Genomic DNA, 27,912 nt, shown 5'->3' on the forward strand with positions numbered 1-27,912 from the left:
CTCGACATGTCCAGCACATTCATTATGTCAGTCAATCATGGCTAGCGTGAAAGGTTCCTGTCTTTTCCCGTGGCTGAAACAACTAGGCCCGTAATTTAACCATTTGATTCGTATTTACAGATTGCATACAAGTTTGTTATTAAGGCACGTGAAATCCACATGTTCCAGAAGGCATTTCTGCCCCCCCAAAAATGTGAGGTTCAAATGCCTCTCCTCTGCCATTTGGGATGCACACCAGAACTCAGCATTGAGCACAAAGAAAGGCCTGGCATTACATCACCATCTGAATCCAGCTTGTTGCATATTACAGTGCATCACATCTTAAGAACATATAGTTATTACAACATGAAACAAAGTGAGCAAGAAAATTGAGTGCAGATATGAAGACAGCAAGGCAAAGACATAGCCTGAACAATGAGTAACAGATTGGTTCAAAAACAAACCAATGAACTTCAGTGACACTGTCAAACTCATCATTTATATATCTTGTTTTGTATTATATAAGCTTATGTACTGGAATTGCTAATATAGAGGACATTATGATTTGATAATCTTAAATCCCATAACCTCATCCCCAAGCTCAATTGCTAGAGCCGGGTGGTGGATGAGATTAGCCTCTCTCTCCTCTCCTCTGTTCAGCTTGTATCTCCAACTTCTCTCCTCCAATTCAGAGGGACAGGTCTCAGCAAAGTCTACATGTCAGCCAAAGGTTCTATCTATACAGCTGTGGTATAGACCTACGGTAATTATTTATAAGGGTTTTATTGCACATACATACACATACAATAGAGACCATGGTGGGTCCCTTGTCACACACATACTGGACATGCACACTATGACTTGCCGTATTAATGTTGTTCTTACATATATAATGGCCCACAGGAGATGACTATGGGCTGCTGGCCACAGACTCAAACAATGGCTAGGTTACAGGAAGCAGATAAGTAAATTGAAGTTAAAGGAATACTTTGGGATTTTGGTAATGAAGCAGTTTTTTATTTCCCCAGAGTCAGATGAACTCTTAGATACCATTTTTATTTGTCTGCATTCCAGTATGAAGGAAGTTAGAGGTAGTCCCTGAAGTCAATGCTAACTAGCGTGAGCGCAATGACTGAATGTCTGTGGTATCTACTAGCATGCTAGCAGTTACCATAAACTTCCCATCATTGTGCTAGTGCTAATTAGCAATTGCAACTACTCAACTACTTTTGACCAGGGCCAATAGGGCTCTAATAGGGTGTCATTTGGGACGCTGGCTCTGTAAACATGAGCATATAGTTGGGTCAATCACCAAGGGAGCATAGTAACAGCAGGCAGAAGGGCCATTACAAATAAATTAGGCAATAGACCTATATTGAAACGTTAGAATGGGTGAATCACAGACGTTATAGCCTACTACTGGAATTCTTTCTGTTGTGGGAATACACAGGTTGAGGCAGACAGAAAATGCCAGTTCCCTCCCTCAGTTTTGGGGGATTCAGTTATTTGCAACATCTGTGTCAATATTATGGGGGTCTTTTGGTTTCTCTGTTCTTCTATGTGGTGGAAAAAAGAGAACAACTCTCCATCTGTGAACATTCAGCAATGAAAACATTCAGGTATGTGTGTATGGATGCGTGATTGCTGGTGTACTCCTACTGTATTTCTCTGTGTGTGTGTTTGTGTGTTAAATTCACGTCAGTTATAGATCTGTCATTCTCATTGAAAGCAGTCTAAGAAGCAGAATATCTGTTCTATGTGCATTATTTCTATGCTTCCCGTTCTTAAATTTTGTTTTTGAGTCTTTTACTTTTGTTTTTTTACATCAGCTTCAAACAGCTGAAAATACAATACTTGTGGTTTTGCAAAATAGATTTCTAAGCGGTTTACATTTGACAATGCGTCTCTCTACACTATATTTGTTTGTTTTGTCAGAAACTGAAATTAAGCAAACTGTTCAAAATTAGCAACCAGGAAATGGTGGAGTGACTTCTGCATAGTACACCTTTAATTGCAAGGTTTTATTACCTTGTGTTTTACCTATTAGTTTTCCAATGGCATGGAGTTCGTTAGATGTTGATTAAATAAGTGCAAAATAAAAGTTAGTAACTACTTACCTAACTGTTAGCTAAGGCTACTATCATGATCTCAATTAGTTAGCTAGGCTAATTGAAAAATGAAAAAAAATCTGTCCCAACCTTAGAACACAAAAAACATCCAGCAGCACGACTGGTGAAAATATATTCCTTGTCTGCTAATAGGGCGCTGGGGAACTGTCTGCTCCTGCGCCCCTGCAGGTGCCGCCCCCCCCGAATAAGCATGCTGCAAATACTCCCTACAGCACAGAGCTCTCTCAGCGGTAGATGCTGAGCGCAGGGAACTAGTACGACACGGCAACGCGACCCTACGCATCTCCAAGGTAAAAAAAAAAAAAAAAAAAGTCTATACATGCTTATTCTCAGGGTGATGATAGCCGTAGCCTATGTGTGTGAAATGTAATACAAGAAAACGACGAATTGTATATGGCATCGAGTAATACTTAGCTGTGTCGGCTGGATACATATTCGGCAGAGGGAGAGAAGGTTGAAGAATGCCGTTGGCATGAAGTAAACAGAGCAGAGGCGCTTCTGCTAAGGATGCCTCGATTTGCTACCTCGATTTGCTACCTCAGTCTGGCTGGCTGGTGATCTTCATATCTGCTGCATTTGCTAGCATTTGATCTGTAGTTTGCTCACTGTGTGCCGATAATAAAACGGGATGTAAAAGATATGATACAATTGGGGAATGGATGACTGAGCAACGGGGACCACGAACGAAATGACCATTTACAGATGTATTTTTCAACTTCCATATATTGAGTGCTAGCTAGCCTCGCTGAAGCAGTATCTGCAAAGGCGCTTCAGACATACCTAGCAACCTATACTGAACATTTAGCAAAATTTCGCCAGTTTACAATATAGCCAGCTATCAATAGCTTGCTGAAGATTAGAATAACAAACATTGTGGCTTTCTGTACAAGAGAGCTTTCTAGCAAATGTTATGTTTTTCCTAAAGTTTAACATGACCGCGTTTAACCCAGCGAGCACGAACGCCTTCAATCTTGCTATCTTCACAGGGCAGTTATATTTGAAATATTTGTAACTAACAACAAATGGCAGTGAGAATAGCAATGACCCAGCCATGGGATATGGTTGGTATGTCAAATACAGGCAGATAGCTTTGATGTTTTGTCGCACCTGCAACGTCTTCTCATTCACATGTGCTTCCACATTTACAACTACAACCAATCATCACTATTCTCATCGCTACACATTTGTCCCATTTCGTCGAACTTTTAAAAACGTTTAAATGTTTTAAAGCGTTTCGTTCTACAATAGAGTTATGCTGGTGGATTAATACTGTCAATTTAACGACAATAGAGACATTTACTTACAGATTTGAGCTGTAGGCGATGAGCATGTGACTGACACCGACTGTGTTGACAGACCGGGGGAGAACCTGCGAGTGCTGAAGTGTAAAATCTCAGGGAAATGACCTATGGCGATGATAACAGGCGCAAGGGGACAAGGTCAACAACTGATGGGATGGATGCTCATGGTCAACTAACTAAGATAGCATAGGCTACTACATTTTTAATGCGTTCATATTAGTCGGCCTCACTACTTAGTTCAGTCTACCACTGCAGCGAAGACCATCAGGTCCGTTTGTATTTCTTGTCCTCTTGTGAGTAAACAAAAACATAGCAAGATGGTGATACCTATATGCAACTTTAGGGCCATGATGAGTATTGTACAAAGAATGAACAGGGTAATGACTTGTTTCACTTCATTCTGACATTTCAGATTGTCTAGCCCATGGCTCATTCTGTATGAAAACTTCACTCTGCCACTTATTCCCACTTACTGGGTCTGTTTTTTGTCACCTAGGAGGAGAACTCAATATAACCTTTAGGGAGAGAGGAGTGCGGTTGAAGGAAAGCAAAGAGGAAGAGAGTTTTGCCAGGCGTCACTTATCTTGGATTACATGGAGAAAAGTAAGGTCTGCTTCCTGGAAAACACTGATAATGAAGGCCAAATGTAGCATATGCCTATGTAATGAGTCTAGTGATTTTATAATATTAGTAATAATAACCTCTATAACTGAGTGGTGACCAGTCCACACAATACGTTTTAAGATCGGCTTGTAAAATCACCAATGAGAAAACCAAAGCCCTATTGTGATTGTGTATAAATGGAAAATTATGCATGCAGATGTACTAGGCCATATGAAACGAAAAGCATTCGAATGGAGTAGAGGGGGGGTTGAAAGCCAGCCAATATCTTTCTCTTGACCTTTCCCTTGGTGTCCTCTAGAGCAGCGGTCCCCAACATTTTTTGCACCACGGACAGGTCTCATATAGACAATATTTTCCCAGACTTTAGTTCAAGTAGGTCTACCGTGATATTATAAAAACATAAAGTGCATATTTTGATGACCATATAATAAAGACATTGCAACTCACCATGTCGCTGATTGTTTCCCAGCAACAAGACGGTTGATTGTTAGACAGTGACATGTTCCTTGTGTCCAGTCTACTCTGTAATTTCGTTTTTGTTGCCGTCACTGCTTCGCAGAGACAGGATGTTGGAAATGGAAGCAACGTTTTAAGTGCTTTTGTGGCTCTCAGGATATTCAGCCTTGATTGAAAACCAGAAGGTCGGCAGAGATTACGTTATCTCAAACATACTTTTAAGGCCACCGTCATTTGCAACCACAAGGAGTTGATCTTCTTCCTGCATGGAGATGGACGATTCACCTGGAACATTCACAAATGGGTCACAGATCCATTCCTTCGCACTTTGTGGGTCGTTGGCGGTTGGGAAGTAACGCTCAAGCTCCGTTGACAGTGAAGCTAGGTGATTGCGCACCAGCTGGGAGAAAGACGGCCCAGTCTCAGTCTCTCCCAAAATCCCTGCTAATGTTTGGAACACATCAAATATGCCCCTATCCACTCACCGTCCCCACAGTTCCCATTTTGCTTTGAATGCAAACCACTTTATCTGCCAACTTACAGACCTTTGTCATTCTCCCCTGAAGTGACAGATTGTGTTCGTTGAGCAGGTTGACTATGTCGCACAGGTAAGCAAGTTTGTGACCCATTCCTCGTCATTGAAATATGCTGGCAGTGGTGACTTTTGAAAGAAAAAAAAACACGCCTTTTAATTTTAAGTTCTGTCCACAATTTTTTATAGTATTGAGGTCAGGGCTTTGTGAGGCCACTCCAATACCTTGACTTTGTTGTCCTTAAGCCACTTTGCCACAACTTGGAAGTATGCTTGGGGTCATTGTCCATTTGGAAGACCCATTTGCGAGCAAGCTTTAACTTCCTGACTGATGTCTTGAGATGTTGCTTCAATATATCCACATAATTTTCCTACCTCATGATGCCATCTATTTTGTGAAGTGCACCAGTCCCTCCTGCAGCAAAGCACCCCCACAACATGATGCTGCCACCCCCGTGCTTCACGGTTGGGATGGTGTTCTTCGGCTTGCCTCCCCCTTTTTCCTCCAAACATAACAATGGTCATTATGGCCAAAATGTATATTTTTGTTTCATCACACCAGAGGACATTTCTCCAAAAAGTACAATCTTTGTCCCCATGTGCAGTTGCAAACCGTAGTCTGGCTTTTTTTTATGGCGGTTTTGAAGCAGTGGTTTCTTCATTGCTGAGCAGCCTTTCAGGTTATGTCAATGTCGATTTTGATGTCGATTTTTTTCTGAGGTCTTGGCTGATTTCTTTTGATTTTCCCATGATGTCAAGCAAAGAGGCACTGAGTTTGAAGGTAGGCCTTGAAATACATCCACAGGTACACGTCCAATTGACTCAAATGATGTCAATTAGCCTATCAGAAGCTTCTAAAGCCATGACATCCTTTTCTGGAATTTCCCAAGCTGTTTAAAGGCACAGTCAACTTAGTGTATGTAAACTTCTGACCCACTGGAATTGTGATACAGTAAATTATAAGTGAAATAATCTGTCTGTAAACAATTATTGGACAAATGACTTGTCATGCACAAAGTAGATGCCCTAACTGACTTGCCAAAACTATAGTTTGTTAAAAATAAATTTGTGGAGTGGTTGAAAAACGAGTTTTAATGACTCCAACCTAAGTGTATGTAAACTTCTGACTTTAACTGTACGTACGGTCACTGTGGGGACGACGTCGTAGATGCACTTATTGATGAAGCCGGTGACTGAGGTGGTATACTCATCAATGCCATTGGCTGAATCACAGAACATATTCCGGTCTGTGCTAGCAAAATGTATTTCTTTTTTTTAACCTTTTATATAACTGGGCAAGTTAGTTAATAACAAATTCGTAGTTACAATGACAGCCTACACCGGCCAAACCCGGACGATGCTGATGCTGTGCACCACCCTATGGGACTCCCAAACACAGCCGGTTGTGATACTGTCTGGAATCAAACCAGGGTGTAGTGACGCCTCTAACACTGAGATGCAGTGCCTTAGACCGCTGTCTCCTTACACTTAATGTAGAGCATCGAGTTTGTTTTCCAGTGATTGCACGTTGGCCAATAGAACCAATGTTAGTGGCGATTTACTCACTCGCCTCCGAATCCTCACAAGGCACCCTCGACCTTCTCCCTCTGTGTCTCTGCCTTTTTCTCACGCAAATGACGGGGATTTTGGCCTTGTCTCCGGAAAGCAAGTATATCCTTTGTGTCGGACTCATTAAGGTGTGTAATCGCTGTTCTGATGTCCAGATGCTCTTTTTGGTCATAAGTAACTTTAGCAGCAACTTTATGTACAAAATAAGTTACAAACAATGCGAAAAAACGAACAAAATAGCACCCATAAAACTGCAGCCATCCCGTCCGGCGCCATTATAAGTGATCATTGATTCACAACAGATTTTTATTTAACTAGGCAAGTCAGTTAAGGACACATTTTATTTACAATGACAGCCTACCGGGGAACAGTGGGTTAACTTCCTTGTTCAGGGGCAGAATGACAGATTTTTACCTTGTTAGCTCAGGGACTTGATCTAGCAACCTTTTGGTTACTTGCCCAACGCTCTAACCACTAGGCTATCTGCCACCTAAAATGACGTAGTAGACTAAAATGCATTGTCTAGACAGAGAACATATACTCAAACAACAGGCAGTGTGAGAGGTTAATGTTAGCTGTGACTTCTTCAGTTACGTTTGTAATAATGTTATTACAATCTTATTTCTCTGGCATTCATAGATTGACACTTTGTTATCTTTTGGTAACATCACTGAAGTTTTTGAAAGAGAACAGAACAGACACTCACCATGTAAATAGAGAGGGAGAAACTCCTTGAGATGCACCTAAACAAGTTTGTCTCTGGGGTTTGAGTTCAGTGTGTGCGTGTGCTTGAGCGAGAGAGAGTGTGTGTGAGTGTGTGCTTTGACACATACCCTCCTTTGGCAGGGTTGGTGTGAGAAAGTAAGGCCCGTTAGATGCCCCCGGGAGACGGGGGTAAAGAGGGAAGTGGCTCATTAATTCTGGCAGTACTAGAGGAGGAAAGGAAACGGCTGGTCAGCACAACCACAACTTTCCAAAGGCGTTGCATGGATGTAGCCTGGCTAAGTGACTCATACTGTACCAATTCAGTTTCCATCACTTATCTCAAAGAGCCATACAGCAATAAGTCAGTTAGCCAGAGAGACCCCCCACCACCACTTTTTGGTCTGTTGACCTGCACTCGTTCTGTAGGATGTTATTGAGTAGTTCATAAAATAGCAGCTGACGCAGATTTTGCCTTATCAAAGAGTATGACATCAGTCATGTCGTGATATCAGTCATTCATTTTGAGTTCTGGACATTTTGTCTCAGAAGTTGTTTTGATTCTTTCTCCTTTCTTACCCCCTTCACTGAAGACTGAGTGTTCAGCTGCCTGCCAAGTCTGTCCATACCTGATTAGCAGCGGGTTAGTGTACTGTAGTGTGTTAATCCTTTGATCACAGTGGTTCTGTCTGATAAACCATGCCTCTGTCATCTCAAGGTTGCCCCAGAACATTGATGAGAACTAATGACCATGTAAAGACAAGCTGAGCAGTGGACAGGGTCAAAAACAGGAATATAATTACTAGAATGGAACATCTCCATTCAAGTCAACGTTCCATAATACTATTTCTATGTGTCAAAAAACAAAACAACATCTCCTTGGATATAGTGCTGGAGAGTTAGTCATACTTGATGCGATTATTTTGGGAACTGCAGAGAACTGTATATCAGGGTCTTAAACCTGCTAATGTTTCAGACAGGCTTTTCAATACGTTCCAAGGAGTATTTTACACTGTAAATGTTATCATATGCTTGCATTGGCAATGTATTTTGGAACAATGAGATTCTGCCAATGCTTTTACATGTTTCGTTATAAAACTGGAGTGGGGTGTATCATTTATGATTTTTCAACGCCGATACCGATTATTGGAGGACCAAAAATAGCCGATACCGATTAATCCACCGATTTTTATATATATTTGTAATAATGACAATTACAACAATACCGAATGAACACTTATTTTAAATTAATACATTAATAAAAGTCAATTTAGTCTCATAAATAATGAAACATGCAAAAACACAGTGTTAGAGAAGAAATTAAAAGTGTAATATGTGCCATGTAAAAAAGCTAAAAGTTCCTTGCTCAGAACATATGAAAGCTGGTGGTTCCTTTTAACATGAGTCTTCAATATTCCCAGTTAAGAAGTTTTAGGTTGTAGTTATTATAGGAATTATAGGACTATTTCTCCCTATAGCATTTGTATTTCATATACCTTTGACTATTGGATGTTCTTATGTTCTATAATATTGCCAGCCTAATCTCGGGAGTTGATAGGCTTGAAGTCATAAACAGAGCTGTATTAAAAGCATTGCGAAGAGCTGCTGGCAAACGCAGGAAAGTGCTGTTTAATGAATGCTTACGAGCAAGCTGCTGCCTACCACCACTCAGTCAGACTGCTCTATCAAATATCAAATCATAGACTTAATTATAATAAACACACAGAAATACGAGCCTTAGGTCATTAATATGGTCAAATCCAGAAACTATATTTTCGAAAACAAAACGTTTATTCTTTCAGTGAAATACTGAACCGTTCCGTATTTTATCGAACGGGTGACATCCATAAGTCTAAATATTTCTGTTACATTGCACAACCTTCAATGTTATGTAATAATTATGTAAAATTTTGGCAAATGAATTACTCTTTGTTACGAAGAAATGGTCTTCACACATTTCGCAACGAGCTAGCTTTGTTACATGGCACATATTGCACTTTTACTTTGTCTCTAACACTGTGTTTTTGCATTATTTAAAGCAAATTGAACTGTTTTCATTATTTATTTGAGACTAAATTGATTTGATTTATGTATTGTATTAAGTTAAAATAAAAGTGTTCATTCAGTATTGTTTTAATTGTCATTATTACACATTTTTATAAAAATCGACTGATTAATCGGTATCGGCTTTTTTTGGTCCTTCAATAATTAAAAAATCATAATCGGTCGACCTCTACTTTAACTTCTTACGGATACGTGGGACGGTAGCGTCCCACCTGGCCAAACATCCGGTGAAATTGCAGAGCGCCAAATTCAAAAATACTAAATTCAAATATTTCTTGAAAATATATGTGTTATACATCAAAATAAAGCGTAACTTCTTGTTAATCCAGCCAATGTGTCAGATTCCAAAAAGGCTTTACAGCGAAAGCACACCATGCGATTATTTGAGGACAGCGCCCCGCATACAAATGCATGACAAATCATATTTCAACCAGGCAGTTGCGACACGAAAGTCAGAAATAGCGATATAAGATATGCCTTACCTTTGAAGCTCTTCTTCTGTTGGCACTCCAAAAGGGCTCAGTTACATTACAAATGGTCCCTTTGTTCGATAATGTCCTTCTTTATATCCATAAATACTCATTTTAGCTGGTGCGATTCAGTCAATAATCCACCGATTTCCCTCCTTCAAAATGGATACAAAATTAATCCCAAACGTTACCAATAAACGTATCCAAACAAGTCAATCAACGTTTATAATCAAACCTTAGGTACCCTAATACGCAAATAAACAATCAAATTTAAGACAGAGAATCGTTATTGTCTTTACCGGAGATAAATAACAAAGAACGTGCTTTCCTTCTCACTAATTTTTCCAAAAACCAGCCTGAAACTCTTTCTAAAGACTGTTTTACATCCAGTGGAAGCCCTAGGAACTGCAATCAGGGAGGATTTCACCCTATAATAAAAGTGCCAGCCATTGAAATCAGTGTTATGCTGAATTTTTATTTTTTTGGGGGGGGGTGGTTTGTCCTTGGGGTTTCGCCTGCCATTTCAGCTCTGTTATACTCACAGACATTATTTTAACAGTTTTTAGAAACGTTAGAGTGTTTTCTATCCAAATCTACCAATTATATGCATATCCTAGCTTCTGGTCCTGAGTAGCAGGCAGTTTACTGGACGTCAAAATACCGCTCCCTAGCCCAAAGAGGCTAAACTAAACATTGACAAAGCCGCGGGGCCAGATGGATTACCAGGCGTAATCAAAGCATGCGCGGACCAACTGGTAAGTGTCTCCACTGACTGAGTGTGTAATACCTACATGTTTCAAGCAGACCACCATAGTCCCTGTGCCCAAGGAAGCAAAGGTAACCTGCCCGATAGCACTCATGTCAGTAGCCATGAAGTTGTTTGAAAGGCTCTGTCATGGCTCATATCAACAGCACCCTCCCAGATACCCTAGACCCACTCCAGTTCACATACCTCCCCAACAGATCCACAGATGATGCAATATCAATCCCACTCCACACTGCCCTTTCCCACCTGGACAAAAGGAACACCTGTGTGAGTATGGTGTTCATTGACTACAGTGCAGCATTCAACATCCTAGTGCCCACAAAGCTCATCACTAATCTAATGACCCTGGGACGAAACACCTCCCTCTGCAACTGGATTCTTACCACCCCTAGGTGGTAAGGGTAGGCAACAAACACATCTCCCATGCTGCTCCTCAACACTGGAGCCCCTCAGGGGTGTGTACTTAGTCCCCTCCTGTACGCCCACTAGTGTGTGGCCAAACACGACTCCATCACAACCATTAAGTTTGCTGACAACGATGAGACAGCCTATGGGGAGGAGGTCAGAGAACCGGCAGTGTGGTGAAACCTCTCCCTCAATGTGAGAAAGACAAAGGAGCTGATCGTGGACTACAGGAAAAGGCGGGCCGGACAGGCCCCCATTAACATCAACAGGGCTGTAGTGGAGCGGGTCGAGAGTTTTAAGTTCCTTGGTGTCTACATCACCAACGATCTATCATTGTCCAGGCACACCAAGAGGGCACAACACAATCTTTTCCCCCTCAGGAGACTGGAAAGATTTGGCATGGGTCCCCAGATCCTCAAAAAGTTATACAGCTGCACCATCGAGAGCATCCTGACCATTTGCATCACCACCAGGTATGGCAACTGCTTGGCATATAAGACGCTACAGAGGGTAGTGCGTACGGCCCAGTACATCACTGGGGCCAAGATTCCTGCAATCCAGGACCTATATAATAGGCGGTGTCAGAGGAAAGACCATAGAATTGGCAGAGACTCCGGTCACCCAGGTCATAGACTGTTTTCTCTGCTACCGCACGGCAAGCAGTACTGGAGCGCCAAGTCTTGGACCAAAAGGTTCCTTAACATCTTCTACCCCCAAGCCATAAGACTGCTGAACAATTAATTGACCCCCCACTCCATTTGTTTTGTACACTGCTGCTACTCGTTGTTTATTATCTATGCATAGTCACTTCACCTCTAACCTGTACCCCTGCACACTGACTCGGTACCGGTACCCCTTGTATATAGCCTTGTTATTGTGTTACTTTTTATTATTTTTTACTTTAGTTTATTTTGTAAATATTTTCTTAACTCTTCTTGAACTACACTGTTGGTTAAGGGCAAATACTTGTTGTATTTGGCGCATGTGACAAATAAAGTTTGATATGATTTGATGGATGTAGTACACATTTTCCAGCCAGGGTCCCTCACCCTCCGTTGTTTAATACAAGGCTGAGAAACAGACAGATAGAGACAGACAGGCAAAGAGAGGATTGAGACAGAGATAGCAGACACAGTGGGCTGGGCTCGGGACAGAGGGGACCGGATAGTTTCCCGGTCACACTACCACACCACCCGGCCATCTCTGAGTTATAGTGAAGGGAGCCCCACATTATTCTGTGCTGGGGTAACGGTGTGGATGAAATATGGCCCTGTGTTTGACCATTTGTTCCATTTGGGCTCAGGTCCATGGCCCTGGTCAAAGGTAGTGCACTATATAGGGAATCGGGTGCCATTTGAGAAGCACTCCCTCTCAGCCTTCGCCACAGCGTCTCAGAGAAACTTACAGGCTTGTCCTGTAGAGAAAGCTGATTGGAAAACACTTGCGACACTGGCACTGTTCTCTCAAGCCATCGACGCACATCCTCAGGAAGCGCCGAGCGGGGTCCGCTGGACAATGATGTCACAAAGCCAAACAATAAGGAGGCTGTTAGCGAATGTTTTTGGCCCCTCCCCCAGTGGTCTGGTCAGGTTTCCAATGATGTTTGGACTAATACAGATATGTGGCTCCTCTGAAGGAATATTTGAGGCAGGGAGCAGATGGGATGTCCTCCTCTGGGTCTCTGCTAGACCTGGGTTCAAATACTAATTAAAATCTTTCAAATACTTTTACAGTTTTCTTTACCCTGCCAGATGGATGGGGTTTGCCCTTTTGCAAATATTCTATTAGTTCCATTGTAACAGGATAGCTCAATCAAGCCTAACCTTAAAGGACGTAGTATTTTTTTTTAAATTTTTGCCTTGTAATTTCAGAAAATGTCTATAATATATCTCCGGTAATAGTGTAATGATAGTGTTTCACATTATTACTAACCCACCAGTGTTGTGATATTGGCCTATTGATTTCTCCCAGCGGAGCGGCATCTGTTGGCAAGCGCGAGTTGAGCCTTTTACTTTCAGTTTTGGTCCACCTGCTTCAAACAGCTGTAAAAACAATACTTTTTGTTATTGAAAATATATTTCACCGCGATTTTAGATGGTACAATGATTCCCCACACAATTCAGTGTTTGTTTTCTCACATAAACTGAAATTTAGCAACCAGGAAATTGCAGAGAGATATATACCAAAGCCACAAAGTGGAACCGCTTTCCCATTTTGACAACCGATGTCGCTCTTTTGGCAGAAATCAATAGGCAGATTTTACAGCCAATCACAACACTGGCGGGTAAGTAATACTGTGAAACACTATCATAATATAATAGCAGCCCAATTCGTAGACCGACACTATTTGACCTAGGACACAAATACCTAGGTGTCTGGCTAGACTGTAAACTCTCCTTCCAGACTCACATTAAACATCTCCAATCCAAAATTAAATCTAGAATCAGCTTCCTATTTTGCAACAAAGCATCCTTCACTCATGCTGCCAAACATACCCTTGTAAAACTGACCATCCTACCTATCCTCGACTTTGGTGATGTCATTTACAAAATAGGCTCCAACACTCTACTCAACAAATTGGATGCAGTCTATCACAGTGCCATCCGTTTTGTCACCAAAGCCCCATATACTACCCACCACTGCGACCTGTATGATCTCGTTGGCTGGCTCTCGCTTCATACTCATCGCCAAACCCACTGGCTCCAGGTCATCTACAAGTCTCTGCTAGGTAAAGCCCAGCCTTATCTCAGCTCACTTGTCACCATAGCAGCACCCACCCGTAGCACGTGCTCCAGCAGGTATATCTCACTGCTCACCCCCAAAGCCAATTCTTCCTTTGGCTGCCTCTCCTTCCAGTTCTCTGCTGCCAATGACTGGAACGAACTGCAAAAATCTCTGAAGCTGGAGACTCATATCTCCCTCACTAGCTTTAAGCACCAGCTGTCAGAGCAGCTCACAGATCACTGCACCTGTACATAGCTCATCTGTAAATAGCCCATCCAATCTACCTCATCCCCATACTGTATTTATTTATTTATTTATCTTGCTCCTTTGCACCCCAGTATCTCTACTTCTTCTTCTGCACATCCTACCATTCCAGTGTTTAATTGCTATATTGTAATTACTTTTCCACCATGGCCTATTTATTACCTTACCTCTCTTATCCTATATAGATTTTTCCACTGTATTATTGATTGTATGTTTGTTTATTCCATGTGTAACTCTGTGTTGTTGCATGTGTCGAACTGCTTTGCTTTATCTTGGCCAGGTCGCAGTTGCAAATGAGAACTTGTTCTCAACTAGCCTACCTGGTTAAATAAAGGTGAAATAAAAATAATGTTAAAAAAAATGTTGAACTCCATTTTTAACACATCTGCTAAGTTACAATTCAATATCATAATTTAGATCAAAATAACCAATGTCTCTCGTACAATAGTTTTGTAGCCTATGTCTTTTTCTCTGTACGCTGATAGTAGTGTTGATGGTAGCCTACCCTACTTTTTATTAGCTCAAACCAATCAGCTTGCTTGCAGGAGAAAATCGTCCCAAAATATAGACTTATAGAAATATAAGTTTCAGGGAAGAATGGACAGAGCGATATGCCATATGCGTTCATCATACCAGATTTCTCCTCTACCAAACCAGTCTTGTTTGCAATGAAACTTTCACTGTTTGCATATAATTACATTGGAGACGTCATGAATTGTAGCTTATTTTCAAAAGTTACCTTTACACCCCAGACAGAGGTCAGGTGCAGAAAAATGTCAACTTTAACTCCTGGTTACTCTTCGGTGGCTTTACCCCAACAAGAGATGGTCACAAGTTCATCCCTAAACACTGCCTGGGTTTAAACATGTTCTCTTTTACAGAAAGTCAATAGGGCTACAGTCGTGGCCAAAGGTTTTGAGAATGATACAAATATTAATTTTCACAAAGTCTGCTGCCTCAGTTTGTATGATGGCAATTTGCATATACTCCAGAATGTTATGAAGAGTGATCAGATGAATTGCAATTAATTGCAAAGTCGCTATTTGCCATGCAAATTAATTGAATCCCCAAAAAACATTTCCACTGCATTTCAACCCTGTCACAAAAGGACCAGCTGACATCATGTCAGTGATTCTCTTGTTAACACAGGTGTGAGTGTTCATGTGGACAAGGCTGGAGATCACTCTGTCATGCTGATTGAGTTCGAATAACAGACTGGAAGCTTCAAAAGGAGGGTGGTGCTTGGAATCATTGTTCTTCCTCTGTCAACTATGGTTACCTGCAAGGAAACATGTGCCGTCATCATTGCTTTGCACAAAAAGGGCTTCACAGGCAAGGATATTGCTGCCAGTAAGATTGCACCTAAATCAACCATGTATCGGATCATCAAGAACTTCAAGGAGAGCGGTTCAATTGTTGTGAAGAAGGCTTCAGGGCACCCAAGAAAGTCCAGCAAGCGCCAGGACCGTCTCCTAAAGTTGATTCAGCTGCGGGATCGGGGCACCACCAGTACAGAGCTTGCTCAGGAATGGCAGCAGGTAGGTGTGAGTGCATCTGCACGCACAGTGAGGCGAAGACTTTTGGAGGATGGCCTGGTGTCAAGAAGGGCAGCAAAGGAGCCACTTCTCTCCAGGAAAAACATCAGGGACAGACTGACATTCTACAAAAGGTACAGGGATTGGACTGCTGAGGACTGGGGTAAAGTCATTTTCTCTGATGAATCCCCTTTCCGATTGTTTGGGGCATCCGGAAAAAAGCTTGTCCGGAGAAGACAAGGTGAGCGCTACCATCAGTCCTGTGTCATGCCAACAGTAAAGCATCCTGAGACCATTCATGTGTGGGGTTGCTTCTCAGCCAAGGGAGTGGGCTCACTCATAATTTTGCCTAAGAACACAGCCATAAATAAAGAATGGTACCAACACATCCTCCGAGAGCAACTTCTCCCAACCATCCAGGAACAGTTTGGTGACGAACAATGCCTTTTCCCGCATGTTGGAGCACCTTTGACATTAAGCAAAAGTGATACCTAAAGTGGCTCGGGGAACAAAACATTGATATTTTGGGTCCATGGCCAGGAAACTCCCCAGATCTTAATCCCATTGGGAACATGATTCTACATAATTCCATTATTTCATTTATTGTTATTTCATTTCATTGATGTCTTCACTATTATTCTAAAATGTGCAAGATAGTAAAAATAAAGAATAACCCTTGAATGAATAGGTGTTCTAAATCTTTTGACCGGTACTGTATAAAAAAAAAACGTAAATATACATTTACATAAAAATTCAGACTCTTTACTCAGTACTTTGTTAAAGCATGTTTGTACCCTTCCCCAGATCTGTCCCTCGACACAATCCTGTCTCGGAGCTCTACAGACAATTAATTTGACCTCATGGCTTTGTTTTTGCTCTGACATGCACTGTCAATGGTGGGACCTTATATAGACACTTGTGTACCTTTCAAAATCATGGCCAATCAATTTAATTTACCTCAGGTGTACTCCAATCAAGTTGTAAAAACATGTCACGGATGATAAATGGTAACAGGATGCATCTGAGCTCAATTTCGAGTCTCATAGAAAAGGGTCTGAATACTTACTTAAATAAGGTATTTCTGTTTTTTATTAAATTTAAATGTGCAATCATTTCTAAAAATCCATTTTCACTTTGTCAAAATTGGGTATTGTGTGTGATGAAATTGTTTTATTTAATCAATTTTATAATAAGGTTGTAATGTGGAACAAGTCATGGGGTCTGAATACTTTCCGAAGGCACTGTAGAATCTACAAGTGTTTGAAGGTCGATTGGAGGGATGAAGCACCATTCTTCCACGAGAAATTCCATTTTTTTGTTGTTGTTGAAAACGCTGTCTCAAGCACCACCCACACAATTGGGTTGTGCAGTTTAAAATGAACAAATTGTCACAGAATCAAATTATTATTTTGGTCCAAAGACTAGAAAATACATGACAGATTATATTGGGATCCATATTGATCAGGCCTGTACAACCCGCTTGCTTGGTGTTCTGATTGATTATGAATTGTCATGGAAACCACACAAAAAGACAATAACCTCTAAGTTCGCCAACATTCGGGGATACTTGGCAAAATTACATATCCCATAAACAGAATCACTGCTTTCAAGTCTTTCACTCACTGGACCCATATTTACTTTCAATCTCTTTTCGATTTTTAATTCGATTATACCTTCCGGTAACCTGCCTCACCCAATGTGATACGGAATCGCTATTATTTTTAATTTTTAGAACACATTCAAGAACCTCCAGAAGCTAACCAGCTAACTAGCTACAAGCTATTTAGTCATTGTTAGCCACTGCTAGCGGCTTTTACCTTCTGCACAGCCAGCCAATTTTTTAACCTGGATAATACTTGCCAGTCTAGCTTCCCTGCCCCATCCACCGCTGCCCCCAGGACACTGATCACTTGGCTACATAGCTGATGCATGCTGGACTGTCCATTAATCACGGTACTCCATTCTGCTTGTTTATGTTTTATCTGTCGGCCCCAGCCGCACTCAGGCTCTGTGTGTAGTTAATCCGACCCTACCTGCCTAGTCAATGCCATTTTACCCGCTGTTGTTGTGCTAGCTGATTAGCTGTTGTTGTCTCACCTACTGTTTTAGCTAGCTCTCCCAATTCAACACCTGTGATTACTGTATGCCTTCGCTGTATGTCTCTCTCAAATGTCAATATGCCTTGTATACTGTTGTTCAGGTTAGTGATCATTGTTTTAGTTTACAATGGAGCCCCTAGTTCCACTCTTCATACCCCTGATACCTCCTTTGTCCCACCTCCCACACATGCGGTGACCTCACCCATTACAACCAGCATGTCCAGAGATACAACCTCCCTCATCATCACCCAGTGCCTGGGCTTACCTCCGCTGTACCCGCACCCCACCATACCCCTGTCTGCGCATTATGCCCTGAATATATTCTACCATGCCCAGAAATCTGCTCCTTTTATTCTCTGTCCCCAACGCTCAAGGCGACCAGTTTTGATAGCCTTTAGCCGCACCCTCATACTACTCCTCCTCTGTTCCGCGGGTGATGTGGAGGTAAACCCAGGCCCTGCATGTCCCCAGGCACCCTCATTTGTTGACTTCTGTGATCGAAAAAGCCTTGGTTTCATGCATGTCAACATCAGAAGCCTCCTCCCTAAGTTTGTTTTACTCACTGCTTTAGCACACTCTGCTAACCCTGATGTCCTTGCCGTGACTGAATCCTGGCTCAGGAAGGCCACCAAAAATTCTGAGATTTCCATACCCAACTATAACATTTTCCGTCAAGATAGAACTGCCAAAGGGGGAGGAGTTGCAGTCTACTGCAGAGATGGCCTGCAAAGTAATGTCATACTTTCCAGGTCCATACCCAAACAGTTCGAACTACTAATTTTGAAAATTACTCTCTCCAGAAACAAGTCTCTCACTGTTGCCGCCTGCTACCGACCCCCCTCAGCTCCCAGCTGTGCCCTGGACACCATTTGTGAATTGATCACCCCCCATCTAGCTTCAGAGTTTGTTCTGTTAGGTGACCTAAACTGGGATATGCTTAACACCCCGGCAGTCCTACAATCTAAGCTAGATGCCCTCAATCTCACACAAATCATCAAGGAACCCACCAGGTACAACCCTAAATCTGTAAACAAGGGCACCCTCATAGACGTCATCCTGACCAACTGGCCCTCCAAATACACCTCCGCTGTCTTCAACCAGGATCTCAGCTATCACTGCCTCATTGCCTGTATCCGCTACGGAGCCGCAGTCAAACGACCACCCCTCATCACTGTCAAACGCTCCCTAAAACACTTCTGTGAGCAGACCTTTCTAATCGACCTGGCCCGGGTATCCTGGAAGGACATTGACCTCATCCCGTCAGTTGAGGATGCCTGGTCATTCTTTAAAAGTAACTTCCTCACCATTTTAGATAAGCATGCTCCGTTCAAAAAATGCAGAACTAAGAACAGATATAGCCCTTGGTTCACTCCAGACCTGACTGCCCTCGACCAGCACAAAAACATCCTGTGGCGGACTGCAATAGCATCGAATAGTCCCCGCGATATGCAACTGTTCAGGGAAGTCAGGAACCAATACACGCAGTCAGTCAGGAAAGCTAAGGCCAGCTTCTTCAGGCAGAAATTTGCATCCTGTAGCTCCAACTCCAAAAAGTTCTGGGACACTGTGAAGTCCATGGAGAACAAGAGCACCACCTCCCAGCTGCCCACTGCACTGAGGCTAGGTAACACGGTCACCACCGATAAATCCATGATTATCGAAAACTTCAACAAGCATTTCTCAACGGCTGGCCATGCCTTCCGCCTGGCTACTCCAACCTCGGCCAACAGCTCCGCCCCCCCCGCAGCTACTCGCCCAAGCCTCTCCAGGTTCTCCTTTACCCAAATCTAGATAGCAGATGTTCTGAAAGAGCTACAAAACCTGGACCCGTACAAATCAGCTGGGCTTGACAATCTGGACCCTCTATTTCTGAAACTATCCGCCGCCATTGTCGCAACCCCTATTACCAGCCTGTTCAATCTCTCTTTCATATCGTCTGAGATCCCCAAGGATTGGAAAGCTGCCGCAGTCATCCCCTCTTCAAAGGGGGAGACACCCTGGACCCAAACTGTTACAGACCTATATCCATCCTACCCTGCCTAAGGTCTTCGAAAGGTCTTCGAAATCTAAGGTCTTCGAAAGCCAAGTCAACAAACAGGTCACTGACCATCTCGAATCCCACCGTACCTTCTCCGCTGTGTAATCTGGTTTCCGAGCCGGTCACGGGTGCACCTCAGCCACGCTCAAGGTACTAAACGATATCATAACCGCCATCGATAAAAGACAGTACTGTGCAGCCGTCTTCATCGACCTTGCCAAGGCTTTCGACTCTGTCAATCACCATAATCTTATCGGCAGACTCAGTAGCCTCTGTTTTTCTGATGACTGCCTTGTCTGGTTCACCAACTACTTTGCAGACAGAGTTCAGTGTGTCAAATCGGAGGGCATGCTGTCCGGTCCTCTGGCAGTCTCTATGGGGGTGCCACAGGGTTCAATTCTCGCGCTGACTCTTTTCTCTGTATATATCAATGATGTTGCTCTTGCTGCGGGCGATTCCCTGATCCACCTCTACGCAGACGACACCATTCTATATACTTCCGGCCTGTCCTTGGACACTGTGCTATCTAACCTCCAAACGAGCTTCAATGCCATACAACACTCCTTCCGTGGCCTCCAACTGCTCTTAAACGCTAGTAAAACCAAATGCATGCTTTTCAACCGTTCGCTGCCTGCACCCGCACACCTGACTAGCATCACCACCCTGGATGGTTCCAACCTTGAATATGTGGACATCTATAAGTACCTAGGTGTCTGGCTAGACTGTAAACTCTCCTTCCAGACTCATATCAAACATCTCCAATCGAAAATCAAATCTAGAGTCGGCTTTCTATTCTGCAACAAAGCCTCCTTCACTCACGCCGCCAAACTTACCCTAGTAAAACTGACTATCCTACCGATCCTCGACTTCGGCGATGTCATCTACAAAATTGCTTCCAACACTCTACTCGGCAAACTGGATGCAGTTTATCACAGTGCCATCCGTTTTGTCACTAAAGCACCTTATACCACCCACCACTGCGACCTGTATGCTCTAGTCGGCTGGCCCTCGCTACATATTCGTCGCCAGACCCACTGGCTCCAGGTCATCTACAAGTCCATGCTAGGTAAAGCTCCGCCTTATCTCAGTTCACTGGTCACGATGGCAACACCCACCTGTAGCACGCGCTCGATCTCACTGATCATCCCTAAAGCCAACACCTCATTTGGTCGCCTTTCGTTCCAGTTCTCTGCTGCCTGTGACTGGAACGAATTGCAAAAATCGCTGAAGCTGGAGACTTTTATCTCCCTCACCAACTTCAAACATCTGCTATCTGAGCAGCTAACCGATCGCTGCAGCTGTACATAGTCTATCGGTAAATAGCCCACCCATTTTTACCTACCTCATCCCCATACTGTTTTTATTTATTTACTTTTCTGCTCTTTTGCACACCAATATCTCTACCTGTACATGACCATCTGATCATTTATCACTCCAGTGTTAATCTGCAAAATTGTAATTATTCGCCTACCTCCACATGCCTTTTGCACACAATGTATATAGACTCCCTTTTTTTTCCTACTGTGTTATTGACTTGTTAATTGTTTACTCCATGTATAACTCTGTGTTGTCTGTTCACACTGCTATGCTTTATCTTGGCCAGGTCGCAGTTGCAAATGAGAACTTGTTCTCAACTAGCCTACCTAACTAGCCTACCTAGCAATCTATCGCATGCAGAAACACTCTTTAAGAATAAAATCATCTGCCGGTTTTAGAGACAGCATCAGCATCACTTTTTCAAATATTAGGACTACTGAATATTTATAAAATGTATTATTTTCAATTTGCTCAATTTCTTTACGGCACTTTAAATAACTTATTACCCTCATCTTCAAAAACTATTTTACAGCCACATATGAATTCCGTAACTACTCAACAAGAAACAGACAACAGCTAAGTCACCCATATTTAAGAACCAAATTCGCAATTCCGAACTAACTATAGAGGCCCTATGATCTGAAACTGATTTTACCAAGCTATCCCCGTCATTGTTTTAAACAATGTTAAGAGGCACTGACTGTCCATCACAGTTCTACACCCCAGTAGCTTGACTGCTGGGGGGGGGTGGGGGGGGTCTCTTCTAACCATGGTAGCCAAAATAATAGGCAACTGGGCATTTTTATACATGACCCTAGGCATGATGGGATGTTAAGCTTTTTTTCCATTTTCTTTAACAAATAGTAGGCTATGGCATACGCTCACATAGGCCTACCTCAATTTGCGCACTGGTTTTAACTTAACAGACCAAGCCCTTCACGGACAAAGAGGTATTTAAGGAGTGGAGACACTATTGGAGGAATTGGCCGACAAATCTATAGATGGCCTATAATTTCATCTGTCAAACAGGTAGGCTTACGTCTTATTTCTTAAATAGCCAGAAATATGCTCCAACACAAAACCCTCTTGTTAGTTAATTTGAATTAAAATGAAGACTGTTAATTAGTAAATGAATTAGCCAAAGTTTTTGCACCACGTGCTTTCCACCTCCCCATTGCATCGCGTGTGCTGCTTCACATTTCAGCACCACAAAGCTGTCATGGAATCTGGCTTGTTGAGAGGTCAATAACTCTGATAAAAAGCCTCACCATGGGCATGAAACATTTTGTTTTGTGGCCTTTGGATAGGCAAATATCAAAGGTGCGAGTGTGAGGAATATGACCTCGGAGCCGATGGCAGCAACCCATGTGGGTACATGGGCTTATACAGTGCTTGCAAAAGTATTCATCCCCCATGGCGTTTTTCCTATTTTGTTGCATTACAACTTGTAATTTAAATGGATTTTTATTTGTATTTCATGTAATGGACATACACAAAATAGTCCAAATTGAATGTTTTGAAAAATTCCCAAAAAATAAAAAACGTAAAAGTGTATGTAAACTTCCGACTTCAACTGTATGTATTTAAAAACAAAAAACGACAAGAATCTGCCGACATCCTGGTATACATATCTCCTCATGATGGAAATGTTCCACCAGTCTTCTTGCTAATAACATATTATAATCAATAAATTTTTCAGGAAAATCCAAACCCTTTGCTATGAAGCCCATATATAAGATCTGGTGCAACCAATTACCTTCAGAAGTCACATAATTAGTTATGTGGGGTGGGGGGGGGGGTGAATAGTTATGCACATTAAGTTTTCTGTTTTTGTTGTCTTATTTCTTGTTTGTTTCACAAAAAATATGTTGCATCTTCTAAGTGGTAGGCATGTTGTGTAAATCAAATGAAACAACCCCCCCAAAAATCCATTTAAGTTCCAGGTTGTAAGGCAGCAAAATGGGAAAAATACCAAGGGGGGTGAATACTTTCGCAAGCCACTGCAGGTAGATAGGCTATAACTTGAAGAAACATTAGTAGTTATTCACTAAGGATTATGTAGGAATGAGTAACCAAGACCAATTTGTCCTTCATTCATTCCTTGTCAGGGTTCAGTTCCAGAAACGATTACTAACGCCCAGAGCTATAATAATAATGTCAGATGTTGTCATCTCGACAAAATTGTTTTGATGTGAGCGTATGTCTGCCTGCAGATATTTTGACTGTGAAACCTTTTTTTTTTATAGAGGGCTATCAAGTAGAAACCGCTTAACACATTCTTTATATAGGCCTACAGTCCACCATCCTTTCTGCTTAAGCTATCTGTTGGATACCATCAATCTAGACTGCACTGTTGTTGCTTGTTTTTGTTATGTTTTTGTAATTTAAAGTAGCTATAGACCTAACCTTAATTTCCTGAATAGGGCTCTTCATCTGTGTCCTCCCATCCCTAATATAGGTATCTCTCTCTCTTATATCTCCCTCTCTCTCTCAATTCAATTCATCTCGCTCTCTCCATCTCTTCCTCCCTCCTACTGAGGCCATGAATAAGGATCTGTCAAACTGGATCTGTCAAATAAGGATCTACCAAACTGTCAACCTGGAAACTGTCATCATCCTCCTCCAACCTTCTGGGCTGTATCCCAAATGGCACCATATTCCCGGTGTAGTGCACTAATTTTAACCAGGTCCCATTGGGTTCTCATCAAAAGTAGTGCACTATATAGGGAATAGGGTGCCAATTGGGATGCAACCACGGTGTAGTAGCCACTAGCCACCAGTCAGGGCAGAAGCCTTCTTCTCTTCTCCGAGATTATCTAAAAATGCCTTTTATTTATTTCATTACAAATAAGTCATGCCCTTACCAGAAGAACACTTTACTCTAAAATAAAACACCCTGCTTTATTATAGGGTGGGAATTGCCACGGACCTCACAATATGATGTTATCACGATACTTAGGTTCTGATTCTGTATGTGATATATAGTGATTTGATGTCCCAAACTTTTGCTCACTATATGTCTCCTGCAGTGGAACAAGTGAGAGCCATGAGAACATTTGTTTTGGAGATAAAGGTACTCAAAACATGTTGGCACACCATTTAAAACACTTTTAAAGAATATTGAGAACAAGCTATAGGATGAGAACTACCAGAGTTTTGGTGCAGGGACAGCCTGACTTACACAAGCTAACGGTAACTACCTAGCAAGAAATTAATAATTTTTAACAAACCAATACTTGGAGTCATAGTATCGATATACAATACTTTTTTTTTTTACCCCCATACCTACTATATTAATTGGACACTAGTATTTGTAAGCGATCTAGTAATATAACAAGTAGTTGTGATTTGGCTACATTCATTTTCCATTTCACCTAATAGGCTACATAGAATGAGAGTACAGTTCTGTGTAATGCCAGGTCTGGTCTGGTCTGCATATGGTTTAGATTATTTTTTAGCTTACTAAGCAGCTAGTCTATATATGTTATCCATAAAGAAGATAATTAATTTAGTTTTGAAAGAGTAAAAATGACCAGATCTGCAATATTCAAGAATCAGCAGCAGAAGTAACAAAGTGTTGCTTTATTGCCAGGATCTTGAACGATCTCTAACGCCATCTAACTCACACACTGTACGCATTGTTAACAAAACACAATGTTGTTGTTGTTAGGGAAAGAGGAAATCAAATGGGCCATTGTTGTGGGCTAGCTTCTGCTGTCGTGGTTTTTATTTGATATCAAATGCCAATTCCATTGCATAAGAGAATTACTGGTGGGTGATTCCATTTGCATGCAAAATCCCAACTTCAGCTCACAGAATGGACAAACAAAATAGCTGATCGTGGACTACAGGAAGCAGAGGGCCGAGGACACCTCCATTCACATCTATGGGGCTGAGAACTTCAAGTTCCTCAGTGTCCACATCACTAAGGATCTATCATGGTCCGAACACACCAACATAGTCGTGAAGAGGGCACAACAACACCTCTTCCCCCTCAGGAGGCTGAAAAGATTTGGCATGGGACTTCAGATCCTCAAAATGTTATATAGCTGCACCATTGAGAGCATCTTGACTGGCTGCATCATCGCTTGGTATGTCAACTGCTTGGCATCCGACCGCAAGGTGCTACAGGGGGTAGTGCGGACGGCCCAGTACATCACCGAGGCCGAGCTCTCTGCCATCCAGGACCTCTATACCAGGCGGTGTAAGAAGAAGGCCCAAAAAATGGCCAATGACTCCAGCCACCCAAGTCATAGACTGTACTCTCTGCTACCACACAGCAAGTGGTACCGATGCACCCATTCTGGAACCAACAGGATCCTGAACAGTTTCTACCCCCACGTCATAAGACTGCTAAATAGTTAGTTAAATAGTTAACCAAATACCTACCTAGACGTTCACTATTTTTCACTTTTTGTGACTCATCACATACACTTCTACTACTGTTTACTATCTGTCACTTTATTCGTAGTTATATGTACATATCTATCTCAGTTACCTTGTAACCCTGCACATCGACTTGATACTGGTACCGTTTGTATATAGCCATGTTATCGTTACTCATTGTATATCAATAATTTGTATTATTACAATATTATTATGTTTTACTTTTCTAGAATTTGTCTATTTTCTTTCTCTCTGTATTGTTTGGAAGAGAAACCACTCCTATGCTGTCTTGGATGTGTGCTTAAGTTCATTGTCAGGTTGGAAGGTGAACCTTCGTCCAAGTCTGAGGTCCTGAGTGCTCTGGAACAGATTTTCATCAAGGACCTCCCTGTACTTTGCTCCGTTCATCTTTGCCTCGATCCAGACTAGTCTCCCAGTCCCTGTCACTGAAAAACATCCCTACAGCATGATGCTGCCACCATCATGCTTCACAGTAGGGATGGTGCCAGGTTTCTTCCAGACATGATGCTTGGCATTCAGGCCAAAGCGTTCAATCTTGGTTTCATCAGACCAGAGAATCTTGTTTCTCATGCCCTGAGAGTCTTTAGGTGCTTTTTGGCAAAGTCCAAGCAGGCTGTCATGTGTCTTTTACTGAGGATCTTCCGTCTCCTGAGGATCTTCCACTCTACCATAAAGGCCTGATTGGTGGAGTGCTGCAGAGATGGTTGTCCTTCTGGAAGGTTCTCCCATCTCCACAGAGGAACTCTGGAGCTCTGTCAGAGTGACCATCGGGTTCTTGGTCACCTCCCTGACCAAGTCCCTTCTTCCCCGATTGCTCAGTTTGTTTGGGCGACCAGCTCGAGGAAGAGTCTTGGTGGCCTCAAACTTCTTCCATTTAAGAACAATGAAGGCCACTGTGTTCTTTGGGACCTTCAATGCTGCAGAAATGTTTTGGTACCCTTCCCCAGATCTATGCCTTGACACAATCCTGTCTCTGAGCTCTACGGACAATTCCTTCGACCGCATGGCTTGGTTATTGCTCTGATATGCACTTTCAACGGTGGGACCTTATATAGACAGGTATGTGCCTTTCCAAATCATGTCCAATCAATTTAATTTACCACAGTTGGACTCCAAGTTGTAGAAACAGCTCAAGGATGATCAATGGAAAGAGGATGCACCTGAGCTCAATTTCAAGTCTCCTAGCAAAGGGTCCTATAGCAAATACTTATGTAAGGTATTTCTGTTTTTATTTGTAATAAATTTGCAAAAATGTATGATGTAGATTGCTGAGGATTTTTAAAAACTTTAATCCATTTTAGAATAAGGCTGTAACATAACAAAATGTGGAAAGGGTTAAGGGGTCTGAATACTTTCTGGAGGCACTGTATATATACAAATGGACATTTACCAGTTGAATGTAGACACAAATATAATATTTTGTTGAATTACAATTGTTCTGAAATATTATATCAACATTTGCAAATTAGACCATATGCATGTGCCTATACTGCCAATCCACTTTTCTGAACACTTGATGAAGTCAGTATATTTTGGGGGGCTTTCATTTATAAAAGACATTCCAGGACTAGTCACAGATTGTTTTTCAACAACCTTCTCATCTTTCTACCCAAACAATACTACTGCCATGCATCAGAAATGCATTTCAGCCTAACTTTTCCAAGAGAATCCTTGCTAGAACATGTCATTTCAAAGATATCAACAATTGCTTCTGCAAAGGATAGAATTCATCTTAGAACAAGCACACACAATATGGTGAAAGCACAAGCTTCTAAAGTTAAGATATTATACATCGATATCCATCACATCCACAATCAGATGTTACGGAAATCATAACGCAAAAAAAAAGATACTGACAATGAAAAGAGAGAAACCAATTAAAGACCATGTAAAACCTTGATGAAAGTTAGCTTCACAGTGACAGTTTGAAGATGATCTGGTGTAGTCTTTTTACAAGACTGTAGAACACACAAACAAAGCTCAAGATACTTCAATTTGGTCTGCATTGCTTCATTAACGTCTCATCTTCATAACTAGGGCTCCAGAGTGGAGCAGCCGTGTAATGCACCGTGCTCAGTGCTAGAGGCGTCACTACAGATCCTGGTTAGATTCCAGGCTGTATCACAACCGGTCGTGATTGGGAGTCCTGTAGGGCGGTGCACAATTGTCCCAGTATCGTCCGGATTAGGCTTTGGCCAGGGTAGATTGTCATTGTAAATAAGAATTTGTTCTTAACTCATTTGCCTAGTTAACTGAAAGGTTAAATAACTAAATAAATAACACTGGGAAAACAAGTTCTGTTAGCCATGAGTAGGGCCAGTTGGTTTATGTGGTTTTTTCAGACCTCTTGGCGTAATGGTTAAGGCGTTGGTTTGACAGTCACTAGACCTGGGTTTGAGTCCTGGTTGGGGCTACCTCCCGAATTCACAACAATGTACTTCAATGGTTGGTTTCAATGACTCACCCCTTATTGACCCATGTTTAACTACAACTCTTCGTTGGAGAGGATCTGCTTGAGCAAAGTGAGGTGT

General features: G+C 42.0%; 1 protein-coding gene across 2 annotated transcripts in view; it reads left to right on the plus strand.

The window, feature by feature from the left end:
- Positions 1–2,173: 2,173 nt before the first annotated feature.
- LOC112228039 overlaps positions 2,174–27,912 on the plus strand; it is a 41,889-nt gene continuing 16,150 nt past the window's right edge. The window contains exons 1-2 of one of the 2 annotated variants that reach the window (XM_024393175.2): positions 2,174–2,398; positions 3,906–4,012. The gene's annotated coding sequence lies outside the window, so the exon portion shown is untranslated. The remainder of the gene's footprint in view (positions 2,399–3,905; positions 4,013–27,912) is intronic. The other variant, XM_024393174.2, reaches the window with a different exon arrangement.

This window comes from Oncorhynchus tshawytscha, linkage group LG29 (assembly GCF_018296145.1).
Source record: "Oncorhynchus tshawytscha isolate Ot180627B linkage group LG29, Otsh_v2.0, whole genome shotgun sequence".
Taxonomy (NCBI): domain Eukaryota; kingdom Metazoa; phylum Chordata; class Actinopteri; order Salmoniformes; family Salmonidae; genus Oncorhynchus; species Oncorhynchus tshawytscha.